Genomic DNA, 25,315 nt, shown 5'->3' with positions numbered 1-25,315 from the left:
TAAAAGGACAAGTCAGATACAAGGAGAAAATATTTGGACATATATTTCTGATAAAGGACTAACATCCAAAGTATATTTAAAAAATCATACAAGTCGACAATGAGAAAATAGAAAACCCCAATAATAAAATGAACAAAAGATTTGAACAGACACTTCAAAGAAAAGATATAGATGGCCAAGATGTACATGAAAATGTGCTCAACATCATTGGTCTTGGAAAAAATGCAAATTGAAACTACAAGAAAATATTACTACACACCCATTAGAATAGCTAAACCATTTTTTAAAAACTGCCAATACCAAGTACTGGAGAAAGTGTGGAGCAATTGAAATTGTTGGTAGAAATGCATAATGATAAAGCCATTTTGGAAAATAGTTTGACAGAGTCTCATAAAGTAAAACATACTCATAGTCACCACACTACTCATCAATCCCTGCCCTGAGTATTTATCCACATGTACACACAAAGACCTATGCTTGAATATGTATGTAGCCCCTTAAAAACTGGAAATAACCCAAATGTTGTTCACTTGTTGAATGGAGGCACAAATTATGGTACATCAATAAAATAGAATACTACTCCTTAAAAAAAGCAAACTACTGATTCATGCAACAACAATGATGAATCTCAAAAGCCTAATGTTAAGCGAACGAAGCCAGACACAAAGACTACGCATTCCATTCATATGACATTCCAGAAGAAGTAAAACTGTAGGGACAGAAATCAGATCAGGGAATAGGGTAAGTGAGGTGATTGATTACAAAGGGGAATAAGGGAACTTTTTAGAATGATGAAAATGTTCTATAACAACTTCAATGGTGATTACACGACCATCATGGTTACATGAACAACAAATATGATTACATGTTACTCAAATCCATTAAATGGTACATCTAAATAGGAAGAATATTACTGCAAGTAAATTATACCTTAGTAAACTTGACTTTATAAAATATGAAAGTTTAAAAATTTGTAAATTTGGAGATTTTTGATTAGCTGTCTGATAGAAATTTGAAAACCCACTTTTTTAAAAATATTCAAGTATATGGACCATAGTTTACAAAGTATACTTCTAAGTAAAGGATTATATTCATTGTTTGAAAAGAAATAGTAGTCAGACTTTTGTTATTTTGTTTTGGGTTCATCACATTTATCATGAAATCATTGAAAATTTATCTTTTTATTCCTTTGCCTAAAGACTAAAACTATAAAATATTTAATACTAGTCTTAAAAGTGATTATTTTCAATATTATTTTTTTCTCTTTACAGTTTTGGGAAATTATTTGATAAATGTCACAAGAAATTATTTGTTTTTGAAATCTATTCTCAAAAAATCTAGGAAAGAAACCTCAGCTCATTCTGCTAGAATAAATGTTGTTTTATTGTATAATTATCAACTTCAGAAATGACTTTGCACAGATTTGTCTATTCCAGCTGAAAATGTATTCCATGATATCCTTGGGCCCATATGCACATATCTTTGATGAAAATAAACGTTCCCTTTGGAACCTGTAGATTCTTATGAATTAGAGTAGTAAGTGCTAAATTATGCTCTGGAATTCGAGGAGTTCTGGAAAGGAACAACCTGACAGAATCTATTTGCTCTGCTTGTTGGCTACTAATATCAGAAATCTCACCATTAAATGTCCATTTGCTTGAGATACAAGTGCCCTTGAAAGAGAAAACCAATAATTTACCAACACTTTAGTGTTAAGAATATTCATTTGTTTATTTTTCCCTATCAGGAAGAATAAGGAATCAATTTGAAAACCCTGGAAGAGTGGGGAGGGTGCTAAAAATGAGAAGAAAGGATCAAGAAAGAAGATTTGCCCCCAGAAGAAAAACACAATACCACCTGGTACTGATTGTCTAAGGGTAAATGTGAATGTTTCTCTACAAAGTTCCCAAATGATGGCAATTTTTTCCTTTACATTGTCAATAAAATCCTTATTTTAAGATACAAATAATTTTAACAGCTATCATTCATTTGCCCTTTTTTTATTTACCAGGTTTTACTTTCATAACTCACATACTCACTTTATTTGGTTTCAGGAACACAATGGAAAGAATAGGCAACCTGTATATCATTCACTGAACATCCGTCTTACAAAAAAAAAACAATCAATACAGGATACTTTACTCCTATTTGTAACACTGCAATGTGTGGTGTTACAAAAGGAAAAAATATTGATGGTAAGCTTTTTTTTTTCTTTAAATCTTCAGCTAGGTAAGAAATATGGCCACTTCTCTTTTAAGGTTGTATTCATTTTTAATGATATTACTTTTGGTGAACAGCAATGTTCTAGCCTTAAAAAATTGTATATATAGCTTAACTATCAGTTTCATTGGAGGTCCATGTCTTTGTTTTACTGTGCTCATCAAGTGAGATGAAGTGCTGTTTAGTTTTCTACTCTAAGTAAATTTTAGACTTCTGATTACCTATGATTTTTTTTTTACTCTTTATGGGAGAGAGCCACGTCATCCACAAGCAGTTATTAACATCTTAAAAAGTATTTTTCTTACTCACATTCAAATTCAGTCCTTCCAACTGTATCACCCCAATATAGAATTTCATTTTATTTATTTTTTCTCATGGTTTGGAAAATTATAGTTGAATATGTAATGGAATTACAGGTCTGGAAGAGATGCCAAGGCCCTTTTGATGTATAATGTAAAGAAAAAACCACTTCTCCATCTTTTTTAGATTATTTGCAGAACATATTTTATCAAATAAATTGTCTTATGGATACTATATATGGATACTGTATTTATAGATTAATAGATTTATTTATAAATACTACATAAAAATACTATATGGATACACAGATACTATATGTGGATACCACTAACCCCTAATAAATTATCTTGAGGTAGTTAGATCATAATATTCTCCCAATCAGTTCTTGAGACTTCATGTTATAAACCTTAAAAATCTAAATTCCGCACATATGGGTACCTCGCTTTGGAAACTTAGCCTTATGGTAGGAGATTGTGGTAATGAAAATTGTGCCATTTTAATTTTAATTTATAAAACATCCTCAGTGTTTGATTGTCACTCGCATAGCTCAAGTAGATGATTATTTATTTCATAGTTAAGAAGAAACAGCCCAATGACAATTCTATATTTCATATCCATGTCATAAGAATATTAGGCAAATTTAAAAGGCCATAAAACATCCTCACAAAGTATATTGCTGGTTAGCTCAATAAGACATACTAACAGGCCGAAAAGGTCAAGATCCTGTGGTAAGGAGACATCAGCAAAATGACAGAGTAAGAACCTCTAAAAAATTGCTCCTTCATAAAAGCCATGAGAACACTTGCAAAAAAACTGTCAAATCAATTTTTTCAGAACTCTGGAAATTAACCAAAGTCTTGCAGCAATCTAGGTAGTGTTTATTCAAGAAAAACAGCTCAATCTCAGTAATAACAGCAAGTTTTGTGGTGTTTTAAACTTACGCTATTCTTATCTGCTCTTCTCCCAGGTCAGCAGTACTCTTGAAAACCAATAGTCCACAATCATGGTGAAAATCAAAAGCCTTGCAGGAATCAGAGGAGGCAATATGGAGTTGGAGATCCTCGTAAGCCCCATTCCCAGAGAATTATAATTTGACCTGTTTAATTCAAAGGGAATTATCATTATTTGGCTAGTCCCTGAAGGATCCCACTTGCAAGAATGTCTTTATTTTAGGAGCTTATCCAGTGTAAAAGCCTTTTGCTCAGGGGCCTCAGTCAAAGACAATTGTGGCTGCCCAGGGCAGTAGATATCAGTTGGGGCAAACAATAGTTCATCCAAAAAGCCTAAAAGTAAAAGCTTTTGAATAAAATTTGCGTAGGAGCTTTGAAAAGTTATGAAATATTCCTGGGAATCTAGAAGTCCATGTATGTAGGGCTGTGTGTATGCCCAGGGCTGTGCACATACTCAAGAAAGATCCAAGAAGGCCCTTATTTCTCACCACTGGCTGACCTTGAGGCTTTGCAGAAGCAAGATATAAAGACTAACGCAGAGTTGTTAACTGTCTGGCTGAGTGTTGAAGGCATGCCTCAACAAACACACAGAGTCCTTTGCCAAAGACTGAGAAACAGTTCCAGGCATTTAAGGAAGTCTTGGTCCAATCACTAGCTGACCACTAAGCTAACCAAGCAGAGACTTCTGTGTCCACACATAACAAAGAAAATAGACTTTACAGAATTAGTCCAGAAAAATCACCAAGCAAGCAAACAATAACTAACAGCAAAAATAAAAAAACTTGGGAGGGTGAAGAATCTGATATCCAGAGTTGCTATATTATATTATTTAAAATGTCCAATTTCCAACCAAAAAATATAAGACAGAAATGAAATAGGAAAATATAGCCATTCACAAGAAAAAAAGCAGTCAATAAAAACTAAACCCTGAGAAAGCCCAGACACTGGAGTTAGTAGACAAAGACTCTAAACCAGCTATTTCAAACATGTTCAAAGTAATGGTGCCAAGAGAACTAAAGGAAAGTATGAGAATAATGTCTCACCAAAAACAATTTAAATAAAGAGATAGATATAAAAAAGAGCCAAATAGAAATTCTTGAATTGTAAAGTACAATAACTGAAATAAAAAATTCACTAGAGAGGCTCAATGTCAGATTTGAGAAAGCAGAAGAAAGAATCATTGAACTTGAAGATAGATCAATTAAAATTATGTAGCCTAAGGAGAAGAAAGAAAAGGGAATGAAGAAAAATGAACAGAATCTAAGAGAGCTGTGAGAAGCCATCAAAAGTACCAAAATACGCATGAGGAGTGTCCCAGAAGGAGAGGAAAGAAACAAGAGTCAGAAAAAACATTTGAAGAAACTATGGCATAAAATTTCCCAAATTTGATGAAAAACATTAATCTAACATCCAAGAAGTTCAACAAATTCCAAGTAGGATAATATCAAAAAAATTCACACCTAGACACATCAAAATAAAGCTGTCTAAAGACAAAGAGAAAATCTTGAAAACAGAAAGAGGGAACCAACTTACTATGTCTAAAGAACCCTCAATAAGATTAATGGTCAATTTCTCATTAGAAACCATAGAGGCCAGAAGGCAGTGGGATGACATATTCAAAGTGCTGAGAGAAAAAGAGAGTCAACCAAGAATTCTGTATCCAGCAAAACTATTCTTAAAAAATGAAAGAGAAATTAAGACATTCCCAGATAAACAAAAACTATGAGAATTCATTGCTAGCAAACCTACTCTAAAAGAAATACTAAAGGGAGTCTTTCTAGTTGAAATGAAAGGATATTAGAGTGCAGCTCATATATACATGAGAAAATAAAGAGCATTGGTAAACTAAATAGGTAAATATTAAAGACAGTATAAATGCATTTTTTGTAACTCTTTTTCTCCCTTATCTAATTTAAAAGACAACTGCATGAAGCAATAAATACAAATCTGTTTGACAGGCACAAAATATATACAAATGTAATTTATGTGACAATAAAAGCATAAAGGAGGGGGTAGGAAATGGAGCTATAAAGGAGCAAAGTTTTTGTATACTATTGACATTAAGTTGGTATTAATATAAAATAGATCATTTTAAGCTAACATGTTAATTGTAATCTATATGGCAAACACTAAGAAAATAACTGAAAAAACATAGCAAAAGAAATATAATAGGAGTTAAAATGGTACACTAGAAAACATCCACTTAACATAAAAGAAGGCAGAAATGAAGAAACAGAGGGAAAAAAAGACATAAGGCAAAAAAAACACAAATCACACATAATTAAACAGATTTCTTTACTGCAAACCTTCTCAAACCTTTTAAAACAATGGATTTTATGAAGCTCCAATAAGGGGATATATTATGCAGAATTTTCCAAACATATTTGGACATAGAACTATTTTTTCAAAGTTTATTCCATAGGTCTAATGTTCCATTCAGAATACTCTTTAAGACATACTAAATTAAATCTTTATAACATAGAACAACAACAACAAAAATCTGTTATCCCTTTTGTGATTCATAATTCATAGCCTTGAAAATGAATTTTGACAGTGTTCTTAAGGCCTGAGAGGGAAATTTCTTTTTTTTTTTTTAATTTTTTTTTTATTTATTTTTTTTTCCCCAAAGCCCAAGTAGATAGTTGTATGTCATAGTTGCACATCCTTCTAGTTGCTGTATGTGGGACGCAGCCTTAGCACGGCCAGAGAAGCGGTGAGTCGGTGTGCGCCAGGGATCCGAACCCGGGCCCCCATCAGCGGAGTGCGCACCCTTAACTGCTAAGCCACAAGGCTGGCCCGGAAATTTCTTACTATCTTTTTTTTGTAAAAAAAGATAAGAGTTTTATTTTATTTATGAGAGCTGATACTGGCACATTCTACAGATTGCAAAGGAGATCAGAATCAAGCAGAGTGGAATGGAGAGAAGAGAAATAGTTGCTCGGGCTTTTGAGGCTGATAGAATTACTAGCCACTTACGAACTTTATGACATTGGTTAAATTACTTAATCCAGTGAAGTCTCCATTTTCTCATCTGTAAAATAAAAGGTGATAATACTTAGCTCATAGGATGGCTCAGAGAAGTAGAAGACATAAACACCTAATTATATCAAACATCTTATAGCATCTGGCACATAGTAAGCACTTAAGTATTACTCATATATTATTCCATGGGTAGCATGAGTAACATGTTACGGTAGGTCCAATAAATGCTCCCATCAACTTCCAACCAGTGCCATGACTCATTCTCAGAATACTCAGGTGGTTATTTTTAGTTATTTTGTGTAAAATTTGCTATTAAATAAAGATTGATCACACCCATTAGTGACAATGCAGCAGCTACTATACAATTAAATGGTTCATGTGGAAGTTGCGAGCTGTGGCTACTCTTTCAGATTAGTGAGCGTGCCAGAGGAATGCTTGTCTGTACAGAGATAGGCAGTGGGAGAATAAAGTATCATGTACAAGAAGTGGATGTAAGCAATCATTGCCACATCCGGCCCCTTCCCAGGGAAAGTAAGCCAAAGACTTAAAACAGTAACTATTATTTATTGAGCATGTACTATGTGCTTAAGCTGTACTTTACCCACATTACCTCATTGTACCTTCACAGCAGCTTTATAAGGTTGTAAAACTGCTATCTCAGCCTTAAAAGGTGAATACTATTATTATCCCCGTCCTGCTAATGGGGAAACTGAACCTAGGAGAAGTGACTTGCTGCATCATTCAGAAAATGTATTCAGCAGTTGTGAAGATTAAATGAGAAGACGTGTATAGAGCATTTAGTATAATTCTTAGTACATAGTAAGTGCTCAATAAATGTTAGTTATTATTATTCTAACTATGAGATCTTCAGAGTAGATATATTAATAATAGTTTTCTCATATGTGAAAATAGGGGTAAAAATGGTGCTTACTTCATAGAAGTGTGGTGAAGATAAAATGGGATTCTGCATGCACAACACCTGCACATATTAACTGCTCAATCAATGTGAGCTATTATCACCCTCATTTTACATATGTGGAGACTGAAGCACAGAAAGGTTAATCAGCTTTTCCAAGTTCATAAGAGCAACTATAGACCCATGTCTGAATCCAGTAGCTTGAGACCATAGCCTGGGTATTTAACAACAGAGTAGTACTAATTCTTCATCTGATTAGCAGAGTTAGAGAAAATGTTCTGCAAGGCAGCATTTATATGCACATATGCCCTCTGGGAAGGCAAGGAGGACCCATTGCCTTCTCTTATTAACACATCAGCACAAATTGATTCCTAAATTTAGCTAATTGTCACCTCAGGAGGACCAGCGAGACTGCCCACAGGAGAAAAGAGATGGGACAGCAACATTTAATGAGAGCGGAATGGGGGTAATCATAGCAGCTACAAGCCTTAGGCTGTAGATTATGGACATTGTGTCAGGGAGAGCAAGTTCCAAAGAAAAGATATACAAATGAGTGGGTACCCAAACTTAATTCTCTCAAAGACCAGTTCACTTGATTCAATGTTTTTGTTAGACTAGGTGTTAGGCTCTCAATTTTAATTTTGTGACTGAATACTGTCTTTCTGAGCCCACCTAAGTTAACTCCCCACAGTTGGACCAGGGGAAAAAGGACAGTTGTTTCCAGCTCCACAAAGAGCCAAGATTCCTACCTGGATGGGAGGAATGAAGTTCAGCTAATACCCACAAAAGTATTGTTGAACACAGGACTTTGACTGCCCAACAAGTCAAATCTCAGGTCAACAAACCTCCTTTCACAGTTCCTTATTTTACACTTCCCCTTTCCATTGCCCGCTGTGGTTACTTACACCCTGTGGTGTAAGGCCTAAAATTAAGGCCCAATATTATGTGCTGCCTTGACATCTGGTGAAACTGGGAGGGCCTCAAATAGCTTAATGGCATGTTCTCCTCCCCACTCTGCTCCTGCAGATAAAGTATCCAAGCCAAACAACCCTCCTTATCAAATGGACCAGGAGCAGTTTCTGCTTATCCCTGAGTAGCAGGTTTCAGTTCCCTGCAAGCCCATGGTATTATTTAAACAAGTCAATCACATTTTCCTATGAGTATTAGGTATCATTTCATCCTCTTGCTACTACAAAGCCTGCTTCCCACAGCCCCTACTTGTTCACTCTGTTCCCAAGTACAACTCCCACGTGGCCCTGCATAGCACCCTCCCAGGCTATGAGTATATGTGACTAACAAACTGCTATCAATCTCATCTGCCCAGCATCCAATGTCATGTGTTTGGCAATTCTCATAACCCTATGGCAGAAATCACTCCTTCATCCATGGGGTGAATGGGAAACAAAACAATTGGCATCATGAACAGCATAGTCCCACTATGACCAACAACACCTCGTTAGCTTTACCTAACTCTTCTTGGCTAATTAACTGGCTCCATGATATGGTGAAGGCCACCTAGAATGGAACTGCCAATTGCTGATGGGTTTGTGCTTTGGCTGGAGCAGCACTCTGTTGTATTTGTTGGATGTTACCATCTCTCTCCACCCTCAAATGCTCTTATCCTCAAGAGGAGAACTGGTATTAGCTGACTACACCGTAGCATGATTTGTTAGGTTCAACCTATGTTTGAGAAGTGGTCTTTTAAGGTATAAAGGTAATGACAACACACCACCTCCAGTTGGGACTTGAGTTCTGCTTACCAAAGGTAAGGCTAGAGCTCTCTGGGTGCCACATACAGCCTTGTGACCATCAGTGACTTCTTGGGGCAGCCATATGGACATTTTTTGTGATTGTGCACCCCTAGGATGGGCTCAAAAATGGCCTTTTGTTTGTTAGGTTTGTAGAAAAGAAGGAGACCAGCAAACTGGGGAGAATTAATCATGGCACTCCAGTTGCTTAACAAGAGTCTTTGTTGTTCAGGCAAGGTGGTGGCCTTGTCCATCTCCTGTGCTGCTGTTTCCTTTGCTGTTGTCATGTGGGCTCTCCTGACCCCCAAAGATATCAAGGTGCACATTTATGGTAGTCCATGGCTCAGGTGCTGATGAGAAAAGAAAAGACGAAGGAGTATTTCGTATCAGCCCCTCCAAAATCACCAAAGAAGGTAAGTTAATTACTCTCCCAATATAAAAATCTAGCCAATGTGCCTGGGCTTTGCTTAGTGCTTACCAGCAAGTAAAGGACTAATCTTGCAATCACAGGGCTTAATGGCCTCCCCCTGGTCCACAGACAAAATGACTTTTACTAGATTTGGACCCCAACCCAGGGAGATTGACTGACACTCCCTGGAGAAGGAGGAGGCAGCCTATAAGAGGAGCCACTGGGCACTCAAACTTTTCCCCATAACCAACCAGAAAACCCACGCTATGGGTGATCAGATGGAGACAGAAACTGAAAGTCATGATTTCACGTGGCTAGAAGTCCAATATACTCTGAAAAAATCTGTACAGAGAGAAAAGGAGAAAAAGTAGCCGTTAGGTGGTACATTGAGGTCCACACACCTAATAACAGACAGTTCACCAAGACCCTTAAATACCTTTGCTGCCATTGCCTACAACTGTAACAACAAAGATCCTGGCCCTCAAGGTTATAGGGGAAACACCCATGACACCCCTGTAGCACAGTGAAGGGGTTAATTCAAACTAGATTTAAGCCTGGGGTCCTTAAACCCTATAAAGCATCCATTGCCATGGGAGAGACCCCTAACCCTGACAATATTGATATGACGCTCTCTGGAAGAAGACATTTATAAATATAAGCAGAATAGAGGGGACACATCCTGAAGTATATCAGGTTAGGGTGGGGGAATAGAAAAGAAAAAAAGAAACCTGGATATAGGGAAAGAGCTGACTCAGAGGTCCACAATTTGACCCAATTGGGAATTCAAAATTTACTAAAAGAATTTATACAAGAAATAGATAAAAGGTTGCTGATTGGCTTTTGCACCTCTGCACATAGGATCTGAATTAATCTGCAGAAGTGCACCAATTGGCAAGCCTTCATGACCTTAATCAATACTGGGGCTCAGATTACAGTTATACCTGAGGATCTCACTAAATTTAAACATGGCACACCCTGTGATTTTAGGGAAATTACTGAATATAAAATAGAAGACAAATATATATGCTTTACTTTAACCATTGAAACTATTCCCTTGCCTAAATTCCCTATGGTCACAGAACCCATTGGCCTAATGTTGGGACAAATCCATACTGAGTATAGACACTCTGACACAATGAGTAATAAATTAAAACTAAATTAAGTCTTGGACACAAATTGGCTTGAGAAAATGGAATTCCATGGATCACATCCCCAGTTACAATAGGTAATATGGACCAACATAAATTAAAACAGGGCCTTTAAGGATTGAAACCCATCATACAAGATCTATATAGTGAATGGGGTGATTATCCCCATTGTTTCTTCTAACAGTCCAGTTGTATGTTCTTAAGCTTGGAATGAATGGCACCTCACAGTAGCTAATACGACCTTAATGCTGTGGTCCCATCCATTAAGGCCTCTGTAGGGGCACTAGCCGAGGTGCCTCTTTAAAAACCATGTGTCCTTGAGGCTCCTTGGCTGGGCTACACGCCAGCAGTCACAATGTTAACAGTCTTGGGCTTGGCCAACCCAGCTGTTTTCTCGGGATAATTAGCACAAAGACCCTCACAGCCTGAGGGAACACAGAGGCCCTCTGGGGGGGCTCTGGTCTTTGGAATGCAGATCATACAGGGAAGATCCCCCTTGGCAAGCATGCAGCCTTTGTTCCTCTGCCTACTTAAGCAAGCTTCTCTCGGGGGGCGGTTGCGGGTGCACATCTCATATCCAGCCGGCTGCCCCTGGACCTTCCCTGTAACTAACTCCCTAATAAACCCATATGTCTTGCCCGCCGCCTCGAGGTCATTTCTTTGATCTCTCAGCAAGATAATCTGCCGCCTTAGCCCAGCTAGGCATGTGGCCCTATAGCCTCCATATCCAATGACCAATATTATCAAAATTACTAACTCCATCCAATCAGCAACTGGAATATATTTCGCTATTATAGATTTGGCCAATATGTTCTGTTTGATGACTACTTCACTTCAACAGCCTTTCAGTCATAGTTTGCCGAAATGATACTTGGCTGCCCATGGGGTACCTCAGCAGCCTTGCCCTCACGCACGATCTTTACAGGCAATATCTTAACTTCATCAACCTTTCTCCATGAGCACAGGTGTGACATTACATAGATGACATCTTCTGAGGAGAAAATTGATTTCCCACATTTATTCAGGACATACAAATATAAAAGGGCTCACAAAAAGGGGATGAGCCGTTGTCCCATACATAGTGCAAGGGCCATGCCATCCTGGTTAAATTCCTCAAAATAATTTGACCACCCAAGGGTTGCTCGATCCCTGACACTGTCAAAAGACAACCACTGATCCTCTTTGCATCCTCAATGTTAAAACAAGCCCAACATCTTTCATCCATTTTTAGGCTTGGAGGCAATGTATTTCTTGTGCAAAACTTTTATTTAATCTCACTTATGCTGTTACTTGCAAATCAGCCCACCATGAATGGCACCCCCTCCAAAAAAGTCTCTAAAATCTGTCCAAATTGCCATACAACAGGCACTACCATGAGTGCCCCTGAGACTTCATTTTAGAGGCTTTAGCAACCTCCTCTCTTGCCTCCTAGGGTCTCTGGACCACCCATGATAACCAAAATCTGCCCATAAACTTCTGATGCAAGACACTGCCCTCCTTGGCCACATGCTATACACCATTAGAGCAGCAATTGCTGGCCATCTACTCAGTTCTTTTGGAAGTTTAGGCTCTCAAAGGCCCTGGACCTACAACCTTCTGCACTCAGCTGACATTATACCTTGGGTTATAAAAGCAGAACCTTGAGAGCTTGGTATAGCTACTAAGGCCTTCTTGCTACAGGATGGAGCCAAACCTGAGCCCTCTGGCATATCCCACCTGCAGGAAAAGGTGAATTCCTCTGCCCTCAGTTCCTTGCCAGATGTCATGGTGCTAGAGGGGTCACCCTCTTCCAGACCCCGTGGCTACCCAGAGAGTCCCTTGAGATCAACTGAGTGAATGGCAATGAAAGTTTGTACACTTGAGAGATAGTACTGCTGCCATATAGGTGATGGAGCTCAGTGAGGAATTGCTGCTTTTTCATCCGTTAACCAGGACGTCCCTGATGAGGGACCAGACCTAAGGGTCAGCACAATTGGCCAGACTTCACACAGTCACCTCAGCACTGGATGCCCTACCCAGCAAATGGCCCCACCCGCATATTCTTTCAGACTCTCAGGTCATTGCCTAAAAGTTGTCCTCTCTGGGGTAAAGAACTCTGGGAGTCTCTTGCCTCACAGATACCCAAATATGACTCAAGGTAACAGATGTCTCTATAATACTAAGGCCATAATACAAGCCCTTACCAGGACACTCCTTATCCACTTCAGATCTCCAGATATTGCTGATAGTCACCAAGACACTCATTTCACTTCTTAGAATACACCATGCTGGGCTCTTGAAGAAGGCATTCAATGGAACTTCCATGTCCCTCATAGGTCCCAGGCTGCTGGTTTAATTGAGGAATAATGGGCACTTCAAAGTACTCCTATTTTAGTTAACAAGACTCAAATGGACCCCCTTCTGGGTGTCATTATTGACAGCAGTATTAGTCTAAATTCACACCCCCTGGGGACATGTACTCCCTACTCCAATGCCACACAAGTCTCTCAAACACCTTTATTAGCGATAAAGGGAGATACCTCTCAAGTTCATGGATTTTACTACCACCTTACCATGTGGTCCTCTCCCTTTTGGTCAAGGGCCTATTTTATTTCCTAAGGTTGCACTTCATCTACTCCCTAGAAGTCTTAGTCATCATCTAGCTTTAAATTGATGTCAAGGCATCAAGGGGTCAACTGTTGTGTAAGGCCTAAAATTAAGACACAATATTATGTACTGCCTTGACATCTGACAAAATTGGGAGGACCTCAAATGGTCTAACTGCAAGTTCGCCTCCCTAGTATGTTCCTGCAGATAAGGCTCCCTCGCCAAACAAGCCTCCTTATCAAGGAGACCAGGCACAGTTCCTGCTTATCCCAGAGTGGTGGATTTCAGTTCCCTGCCAGCCCACAGAATTATTCAAACAAGCCAAGCACATCCTTCTGTGGGAACCAGGGGGACACTACACCCACTTACATACAAAATCTGCCTCCTACAGCCCTTGGTTGTTTACTCTGTTCTTGAATGCAACCCCCATGTGGCCCTCTGCGGTATGCTGCGTCCTCCTCCCCTGGGCTGTGAGCATATGTGACTAATAACTACTGTCAATCTCATCTGTCCAGTATTGGGTGTCATGTGCTTAGCCTACTCATAACCCTAGGGCAGACATTCCTCCCTCACCAATGGGGTAAATAAGTGATTAAAACACATCTTTTCATTGGGTCACCAATAAGCACAGATGAATTCCAAGCAGCTATGCTTTCAGGAAAGCCAGTCTTCTACCAGTCATGGAAAACAGGAGAGGGCAGGAGACAAATTTCATTTGGAGGAAGTACAAGCTGTGTCAGGGTAAATATGGATCATACGGGAAAATGATGTACAAATGAATCAGATTTGAGAAATGTAGGCTACACAGTGTTCCTCATCCCAGACTAAAACTGTGAGTTGTGAGAATTAAAGGTAGTAAAGTAAAAAGAGAGCAAAGTAGGGGAGTTTAAATACTACTTTCCAAAATGTTCCTAAGGAACCTGTGAGACAGGAAGCAAATGACTTAAAAGAGCAAGATAGCAGGTGGATAATGCACAAATACACGTTTAAATAGAAATCAGAGTTTTATTTAAACAGAGGAAAATATGCATTTGTAAGAATGATAGCAAGTGAGAAAAAGTCTATCATAGATGGGCAGGAACCATTTCTTTGTTCTTTTATTGTTACATGTGCTCACAGACCCCAGTGAGCAAGGGGTCCATGCAATGAATACAAGAGCTCAATAATAGACGTTAGAAAGAATCATCCAATCTACTAATCCCTTACCCTCAATTCATGAATTCAAGATTGTTTTGTAATTTTTCTCTCCCACTCTATTATAATTAATTTATTTTACCTGGAATAAATAACCACCCTGAATAAGAAAGGACCTCTGCTTAACATTTTAAGTATTTTTATGGGCTATCTATTGGAAAGCTAGGATTCCATCAGGATCTTTTAAAAATTAGATTCAGAGCTGGGCTTCTCCTTTTAGTTTGAAACGTGGCAACTTAAAATAAGAGCAAAATTAAACTTTGGAAAATTTGATGGGTCTCTACAGCTATTTCCAGGAAGTTGCATCACAACTTTTGCAGCAAGCATTAGCTAGAACTTCAGATGGCAACATCATACTTCCAGAGCAGGTGAATACCTCTAGCTCTGGAAATCAAGGTCCTCATCCCTCTTATGAAACCAGCATTGGAGTAAGAAACAAATATGAGAATCACTGTGATTCCCTCCCTGGAAGAATTCCTGATTTAACTACAATAGTTTCTTAGGGCCTGTTACATAGCAGCTGGGTGATCTTGTGATTACAAGGAAGTCCCTTCCTGCCCTATTGCCCCTGAATGAGATTTCCCTCAGTTGTCTGCACCTGGGATAGATTCACTTTGCTTTTCACTTTACCCTAGGGTTGGTGCAGTCTTTGATGTTTTAAAAAAAAAATGTAAACATACCCAAGGCACTAATATAATATATTGCCAAATGAGAGGTGTTACTTTGATTCATTTAGGAATTCAGAATTGGGAAGTCAAGAAATGAAGGACATTGTCTTTGGTTTGTTTTTTTTCCTCCTCACATAGCATCTAGCAGAGTTCTCAGCACACAGTAAGTGCACGATAAATTCCTAATTATTGTTTTTCTACTAAATGTGCAAATAGATGACTCTACAAGTTGCTCTCTACTCACAGAGTGTTTTTTTTTTCAGCATGATGCATTTCTAATCAGAAAATACTCAAACCCAAGCCCAATTCTCGCGAATAGAGAGGTGTTATTTCATTCCTGTATTCCTTCCTTAATAATATGTATTTACTTGCCTTTTTCCCTAGGTTGGATGAAGGGCAGTCCTACTTGCTGGTACAGAGGTGTAGTCTAGAAATTTGCTTCCAAACCTGTAGATCACAGACTCCTGGGCATCTAAGAAGTTATCTATTGTAAATGGTATATGAGGGGCCGGCCCATGGCTTAGCGATTTAAGTGCGCATGCTCTGCTACTGGCGGCCCGGGTTCAGATCCCGGGAGCGCACCAACGCACCACTTGTCTGGCCATGCTGAGGCGGCGTCCCACATACACCAACTAGAAGGGTGTGTAACTATGACATACAACTATCTACTGGGGCTTTGGGGAGAAAGAGGGACTAAAAGGAGGAGGAATGGCAATAGATGTTAGCTCAGGGCTGGTCTTCCTCAGCAAAAAAGAGGAGGATTGGCATGCATGTTAGCTCAGGGCTGATCTTCCTCACACACACACACACACACACACACACACACACAAAACACATAATCCAAATTGAATTCTTGAAAAACATAGTTATTTTAATTTTAATTACCGTGCCAAATAAGATTCTAAAAGACAGCATATCTCATATTTTCCAGAAATGTGACATTGCATATCAAGAGGTTAGAAGGATTTCATATCATAAACATAATGCCTCTCCTTCCTGACTTGTTATGGAAAAGGTACAGAAATATTAAACATATTAAATACTCATCAATATTAGTTAATGATGCTATTACACTAGGTTATCAATGAGCTCTGATTTCAAAATTAGTAATTTCTGTCTTCTGAGTTTTTAAATGTTCTATTTGTTCTTCTATCCAGTGTTATAATATAATACATAAAACACATATGTATTCTTTGTCATTAGAAAAATGCATACTCCTAGAAAAACCTTTAGAATAAGTAAATGTCTCTTTTCTAAAACAAAATGCATCTGGAAGGTTTTAAGGAGAGAGTAATTAATTTGCATCTCATATTTCTTTGTACCTGAAAGGAAAATGCCAAGACTCTTAGAACATTGGCTCATTTATATGTAAGAGTGAATTTGCCAATGAAATTGATACAACCCTTAACAGATTTTTTTTTATCAACTTTCAGTTCTTCGCTAAATATGTTTATGATCTCATAGCAATACTCTAAAGACTTAATACAATTGAGAAGAAGGGGAAAACAAAATTTTGGTCTGAATCATCAAGCTAACACAGTATATCAATTCAAATTTTAAAAGTTCCTAGGCCAAATAGTCCTTACTTGTGGTACATTATATGCATCCAAACTTATACGAAGGATTATACATGAACACAAGTTGAGGAAAATCTAGGCAGTACTAATTATTATAGTCTAACAGGAACACCAGAAACAGCAAAGTCTTCTCAAGTCAATAAGCAAAACCAGTCTTATATTTATGGGTATGATGTGATCAGTAATAAAAACAGGTACAAAAAATTCCTGGTATAGGTAGGAGAAATATTTCTGTTTCCAAAGCGTTCTTCAATAGCACCAGAAGATGTTATACACTGTCCCTTGGAGCTCCATAAAGTCCTCCTCTTTCAATAGAATATTTTCTCCATTTTAACTTCATAAATGTCTATTTTGTCTATTTTCAAAGAAAGGAAAAAGATTCATTCAGTCATTCAGTCAGCCATTTAAGAAATAGTTTTACTGCATCTACGATGACAGGAAATATACTAATAAGTAATTATTTAATAAATGAAAATTTGATAGATGGTATAGAGAAGGAGAAAGCAAAGAAATAGGAAGCGATATGGTAGAGATAGTAGAGAAAGCAAAGGGGCCACAGAGGCCTCATAGGGAATACAGCCAAGAATAGGATGACCTAGGATTCTAGGAATCCTGGACTTCTTTCAGGGACCGATGTAAATAGGACAGAGGACATCATGGGATTCATCCAGATAGTCTCAGAACACATAATGGAGGTGAAGTTGGGACACTGAGAGGTCCAGAAGGCTGGTGGATAAATCAGGGGCCTGGGCCCTCCTCTTCACTCCTTCCAGTGATATCTAGGAAAGAAGGTAATCTTATCCTGAGCTAATGGAGCTCTGAGACTCCTTCTTGACTCTTCCTGAATGAGATGTAGAGGTCTCCACATGATAAAATAGAACATGTGTTTTTTTTTAACATCTTACAATAGCCAACAACCTATTAAATGAAAACCAAAGGAAACATTTTTACAACTGTAAATAAAGCCTCGCACACACACTATTTGAGAGATTACAAGGGTTTGCGGCACATTGACAGATTGTCTGTTGGTGAATTCTTTTTTTCTTGAAAAACTGCAAGTTCACGGGGCTGGAAATTGCTGATGGAATTTACTTCATGTCTTACAGATACTTTGTTGGATAGCACAATATAAAGCGAAGTACAGTAATCATGTTTGGTTCATAGTTATTCTTGAGTTTCTACAATATTTTACTGTCCACCAACATAAAAGCAAGTAACCTGAGGCATTGGCAAGACTTTATTGTGGCATTCTTCAGTAACTTTTATATACTGTTTCCTTTCATAATTTGAGACGCAATAATGATTTTTGTTATAAATTTCTTCATAAATATTCTTACTGATGGATGATGCATTTATTTAAGCATCAGTGGACAAATAAAGTTATCCACGGGTGACTAACAACCTTGAATAAATACCACTTCACTCAGTTGCTATCCATAGTACCTAAGAAATGCAATTACATGCTGGGACCTATTATCCCAATTAATGGACTGTTTTATATTCACTGTGCATTATACTTGAAACACTTTAGAGGCCTGGCCTTCACTTAGCTACAGGGAAAGTAAAATTTATAACAAATAACCAAGAAAAGGCTTTCATTTACTTAACCAAGATATGTAGCGTGTAATTATACTTTAAGCATAACTAGGCAGGGCTCAAAAATGCCCTTTCATTTAAACCACAATGAAAATATATATTTTTAAACCATAACAAATATAACTTTGTAATGAACAAGTCATTGTGGGTTGCTGCAACACTAGAGGTTTCATTGTCAACTATGTCTATCTTTCCCTTCTTAGAATGATGTGGCCAAAGGGTAAACTTGATTATTATTTATTATATTCAGAGAGATTCTCATTGTTCCAGGCATATGAAATAAAAGAGCAGCAATACACGGAGGTCTTCCACTAGCTGAATGGGTAAACAAATAAAATAGTCTGCTAAGAAGCACACAACCCCTTGTTATGTTGCTACTTTGTAAGATGTCAGCCTGAGGCTATGTTTTACTGCAATGGAATTTGACCACTGAAGTTTAACTCTACTCCCTCTGGTGGTTTCCAAAGGTGTATTACCAAAGCTATAAAATAAAACACAGTTGTAATTCTTCTCCTTATTGTAAGAAGCATTGATCGCCTCTGATTGTATATTATAGCAAAGGGGCAGTCTATTACATAAATTTATTGCATTTTCTTCCTGATAATTACTGGAAGTTATTGAACAAGGCAGGGAGTTATAGCCAGTAAGTTCCTGCTCTAGCTGAGGAAGCAAATCTACAGATATTTAGTGGATTTAAACAGCTGTAAACAACACATCCTGTTTACAGTTTACTAGAAATTTATAATTTACAATGCATTTGAGGTTATTTTAAGAATCATACTCTTAATTCCACAAATTTAGAATTGAAATATGAACTGTAGCAAAATGTCATGCTAACTATATCATCTTTGTTTTTTAAAACTAATTTGACAACACTTAAAATGTGTCAAAAGTCAAACAATTTGAATTTGCTATTTCACCTTCTTAAGACAGATGAGTTTTGTTAATTTTTATTTAAATTTGTCATGTATAGTGAAAATGTCATATTTATTTTTGCACTTGAAATTATAATCATTTATGTTTCTAAACTTATCTTTGTTTAGTAGAAAAATTGTCCAATAATCAAAAATATAACCAAATTTAAAAACATCAAGGTCACTGAAAGAAAAAGATTCAAGTTAAAATACAATACTTAATTTCTCTTTCTGCAAAATACACAACAAAAAAGTGGCAAACATAAGAAATCAGGAAATGTTAAAGTAAATAAATATATATATACATATACATACATATATATACACACACACACACACATCTCCAATTTGTGCTATATTAAGTGTGGAGTAAGGTTATATTTATACAGCAGTCAACAAAATATAGGTTGGGAATCAGCTAGTACCGTTCACTATCTTATCTTATATATCCTAAAATCACAGATGTTTGGATGTTCCCTGTCTGATATAGAAGATTAACTCGTACAAGACAAACACTCCTACAGAAAACAACTCTGGGGAAAAAACACATGAAAGCACTAAAGAACAAGCAGAAACAGGCAGATACTTTAGGGAGATTACACTTGGAAGAAGGAAAGAGCAGTGGTTGAGTTTCCATATTTTAGAGCTTTTTGCTTGAAGGCAGGCCCTAGGCAGTCCCACCTGAGGTAGATAAAACTGAATAGAAAACTCAAAACCCTAATGACTTGAAAAAACAAATAAGAAGCTTAGGAGCAATGACAGCAGCTGGAAAGTGAAGGCAATATCTCATAAAGAAGAGAACCACACAGAGGGGCCCCTAAACTCAGTATGTAAAATCTCCCTGTATATCTAGCTGACCTCTGAATCACACAGCTGTGAGACAGACTGTAAGCATCCCAGCTACGGCTAAAAGAACTAAACAGAGTTTTCAACTCCTGGCCGCCAAAGGGGAGAGAGAGTTAGGAGTAAGAGTCCAGCAAAGTTAACTGCCTATTATAACAAAGACAACAACAACAAAAATCAGTACCTTTCAGAGAAATATAACAGAATTCAAAATTTCTGGACTGTATCATATATAATGACCAAGATATAGTCTAAGACTACTAGACATACAAAGAAACAGGAAAATGTGACCTATATTCAAATGAAAAGGGAATCAACTGAGACTATATCAAGATGATCCAGATGCTGGAATTGGCACATAAGAATTTTAAAATAGTTATTATAACTATGCTCAAAAACATAAAGGAAACTATAAGAAATTGTAAGAAATTACATAATAGAAAATCTCAGCAAAGAAATAGAACAATGAAAAAGAGCCAAAGGGAAATTAAGAAAATAAAATACAATTTCTGTGAAAGAAATTCACTTGGATGGATTTACTATCAGATGGGAAATGACAAAAGAAAAAGTCAATGAACATGAAGATAGAACAGTAGAAATTTTCCAGTCTGAAAAACAGCGAGAAAAATGATTGAGTAGAGTCTCAATAACCTGAGGGATAATACCACAAGTTTAAAAATACATACAAATGGAGTACCAGAAGGACAAGAGAGAGAGAAAATAGGTTGGGAAAACAAAACATTTGAAGAGAAAAATGACTAAAATTTTCCCAAATTTGATGAAAACATAAATGTAGAGACTCACAAAACTCAGCAAACTCCATACAAGTTTATACAAGAAAAACTATAATAAGGCATATCATGCCATTTTGCTAAAAAAAAAAGATATAAAGAGAAAATCCTGAAAACTATCAAAGAAAAATGGTAAATTATATAGAGAGGAATATTTATACAAATTACTGCTAATTTTTCATGGGAAACAATGAGTGTGGAAGATAGTATAATGACATTTTGAGATATGCAAAAACAAAACTAATTTGTTGTAAAGAAAGTTCTTCAGGTTGAAGGGAAATGATACCAGATAGAAATTTAAATCTTCAGAAAGGAGTAAAGAGCACCAGATAAGGAGATGTATCAGTAAATGTAAAAGACTGTTTTTCCTCTTAATTATTTTAAAATGTATATGACTGTTTAAAGTAAAATTGTAATATTGTATTGTGGGATTTGTAACATACATAGATGTCATACATATGACAACCAAAGCATAAAGGATTACTAGAACTAAATAGTAACTTTAGTATGGTTGGGGGGAACAAGGCTAATGTACAAAAATCAATTTCAATTTTATAGACTAGTAGCATTTAGCAAATGAAATCTTATTTAAAAATACAATTTCATTCACAAAGTGTCACAAAACTTTTTGGGAATAAATTTAACAGAAGATATGCAAAACCCCTGTGCTGAAAACTATAAAACATTGCTTAGAGAAAATAAAGGTCTTAAAATATAGAGAAATGTACTATGGTCATGAATTGGAAAGACAATATATACTTAAGATGCCAATTCCTCCAAAGTTATATATATTCATATATATGTATACATAATATTTTATGTCTATATACCTAAGACATATACAATATAGATATTTATATATATATATATATATATATATATATGTCTTACCCCAGGCCTTTTGTAGACTTTGATAAGTTGATTCTAAAATTTATGTGGAGTTGCAAAAGACCTAGAATATCTAAAACAATCTTGCAAAAGAAGAATAAAGTTGGCAGATTTATACTACCTGATTTCAATACTTACTATAAAACTACCGGAATCAAGACAATATGATGGTGGAATAAGGATAGACGAATATATCAACGGGACAGAATAGAGAGCTCAGTAATAGACCCATATTATACAGTCTACTAATTTTTGACAAAGACACCACAGCAATCCAATAAATATTGCTAGAACAACCTACCTCACATCACACACACAAATTAATTTAAGATGGGCCATAGCCCCAAAGTAAAAACTAAAACTATAAAATTTCTAGTAGGAAACATAGAAGAAAATTTTTGTGACTTGGGGGTTGGCAAGGATTTCTTAGACATGACGTAAAAATCAGTAATGATAAAAGAAAAGTGTGATTTGACTTCATAAGGGTAAAATTTCTGCTCACTGATAAACACAACTAAGGAAATGAGTGGCCAAAACACAGGCTGGTAGAAAACATTTGTGGAGCATAGTCTGATAAAAGACTCATCCAGAATATATAAAGAACTCCTATAACTCAATAATAAAAAGACAAAAAGCATTTTTAAAGGGCAAAAGATTTGAACTGACATTTCACCAACGAAGATATACAAATGGCCAATCAGCACATGAAAAAATGCTCACCATCATTAATCATCAGGCAAATGCAAATTAAAACCACAAAGATATTCCATTACATACCCTTCAGAATAGTTACAATTAAAAGACTGACAACATCAAATGTTGGCAAAGATGTAGAGTAACCAGAACTCTCAGACATTGTTGTTAGGAATGTAGATGATAATAGCTACTTTGGAAAAGCATCAGGTAGTAACTTATAAAACTAAACATACACTTACACTATCACCCAAAAATTCTACTCATAGATATTTACCCAAGAGAAATGAAAGTATATGTTCACACAAAGACTTACAAGAGAATGTTCAAAGTAGCTTTATTCACAATAACTAAAATCTTGCTGGGGCCGGCCAGGTGGTGTAGTGGTTATGCTTGCGTGCTCCGCTTCAGCAGCCCAGAGTTTGTGGTTTCAGATCCCAAGTGCGGACCTACACACTGCTCACCAAACCATGCTGTGGCAGCCTCCCACACGAAAAATAGAGGAAGATTGGCACAGATGTTAGCTCAGAACCAATCTTCCTCACCAAAAAAAAAGTAAATAAAACAAAATAAAATCTGGAATCAATTCAGGTATCCATGAGCAGAAAAATGAATAGACAAACTGAGATACATTCATACAACGGAATTCTACTCAGTAATAGAAGGGAATAAGCTTCTGATAAATACAACATGGATGAATCTCAAAAACATTAACCTGAATGAAATGAGCATTACACAAAAGAGCAGAAAATCTGCAGTGACTTGCATATGAAGTTCTAGAACAGACTAAATTTATGGTCAAAAAAAATCAGGCAAATGCCTTCTCGAGGCGCTAGATGCAGAGATTGACTTGGAAGGGACTTGAAGGAATTTCTTCAGGTAATGTTAATGTTCTACATCTTCATGAAGGTTTGGGTTACACAAGTGTACACGTCGGTTAAAATTTAGCAAATGTTCACTTAAGATCTGTGTATTTCAGTATGTCAATTTTCTCTCAAAAGAAAAAAATACATAGCCACATATTGAACTCTAGTTAATGACATCAATGCTGAAACATTTAGGGGAGAAGTATTCTGATGTCAACTTATTGAAATGCATCAAAAAATAAGATATTTTGATGCATCAATAGAGGGATGGTAAGATAGGTAAATTGTGATAAAGCAAATATGGCAAAATTTTTATTGTAAAATTTAGACAGTGGTATATGGGTGTTTACTGTATAATTATTTCTACTTTTCTATATGTTTGAAATTTTTCATATAAAATGGTGAAAAAATGTATGGTTGAAGAGAGTTAGTCTTTTACTTATCTACTACTAATTAACAAACTATCCTAAAACTTGGTAATTTAAGATAACAACCATTTTACTTTACCTCATGATTTTGTAAGTCAGGAATACAGACAGGGCTTGGCTTGACAATTCTTCTGCTTCACATGTTGTTGACTGGGATCATTCTGTAATATTCACTTAGCTAGACTGATCTGAAGGGTACAAGACTGTTTCACTCACATGCCTGGTACCTTGGCAGGATTGGCTAGAAGGCTGGGCATAGCTGGGCCCCTCTCCCTCTCCCTTTTCATATTGTTTCAAGGGCTCTCCCACTGATCTTTCCAGGCATATAGGTGGACTTCTTACAGGACAGTTCAGGGTTCTGAGAGACCATCTTGGAAGCTCTCTTAAGGGTTAGGCCATCATATTCTGTTAGTCAAAACAATCATAAATCAGCCAAGATTTAAAGAGTGGAAATTCAAATAATTTTTAGCTATCTTTAATCTACCAAACTTAGCATAAGTGTTTTAATTGAAGCAATGTTGATATTTCAGTATTTGAACTACTGAATACATATTTATTGACTGCCTATTGTAAGTGGTCAGAATTTAGTGATACATCATTTGAAAACATAATTCTTACCCTCGATGGGCTTACAGTTTAGGTTGATGGGGGGAGGGGTAAACATAAACTTACAATACAACATGATAATTACTTTAATGGAGGTGTATACAGAGCAGCTGGAAACAGAGGAGGGAGCAGGGAGGAGTCAGGGAAATTTTCCTGGAAGAGAGGAAAATTCAGTTGACCCTAAGAGCGGTAGTGGAAATTTGCCATACAGATAATAACAAAATGGCATTCCATAAAGAGAAAGAAAGCACATTACTTCGAAATCCTTTCCTGACTCCTTTATCCCACACTTAAATAATACTCTCCACTCCTTTCTGTCCCATTATACCTACACATATTTCTATCATAGCACTTAAATCATCTATTGTATTTATTTACACATGTCTCTCTCTCATTAGAGCAAAAGCCTCTTGATGGCAGAGAAGGTAACTTACTTATTTCTGTATCTTTGATGTGTGAATAAAAGATCTCAATTAATAAATTTTTATGAAAAAAATATAAAAAATAATCTGCTAGCAGTTCTTCTGAGGTATTTTAGGGTCCAATTTATGGAGATATTTTAGCCTGAAACTTCACAAAGTTGTCAAGGCATGTGATTTTAGGCACAGAGCTAGAAGTTCTCTTGAGGTCGACGTCAAAGTGAGAACAGAGATGCATTTTAGTATTACAAAAGTGCCTCTGTAGAGAAAGCCAAAGAAAAAGAGGCCTCATCTGGAGCTCTACCCCTTGTGCTGGCACTTCCTCTTCCCCATTCCAAAAAGCATGAAAGTTAAGGAGTTGGAAACATTTCTATAAATGAATAAATAAAGCAAATGATAAGGTAACTAAATGGTAATATTACTTCCAATAAGATAACTAATTCCACTATGGTAAGGAGGGACACTAAGAACTAAGTGAAGCCTTTGTCTTTAGTAAAACAAAAAATTAAAGCAAATAAAAAGCTAACAAATGGCCTATCTACTGAGGTGGAAAAAGCTTGTTTCCCTCTCTGA

Source organism: Diceros bicornis, chromosome X, assembly GCF_020826845.1.
Source record: "Diceros bicornis minor isolate mBicDic1 chromosome X, mDicBic1.mat.cur, whole genome shotgun sequence".
Taxonomy (NCBI): Eukaryota; Metazoa; Chordata; class Mammalia; order Perissodactyla; family Rhinocerotidae; genus Diceros; species Diceros bicornis.
Note: the sequence above shows the minus strand (reverse complement) of the source record.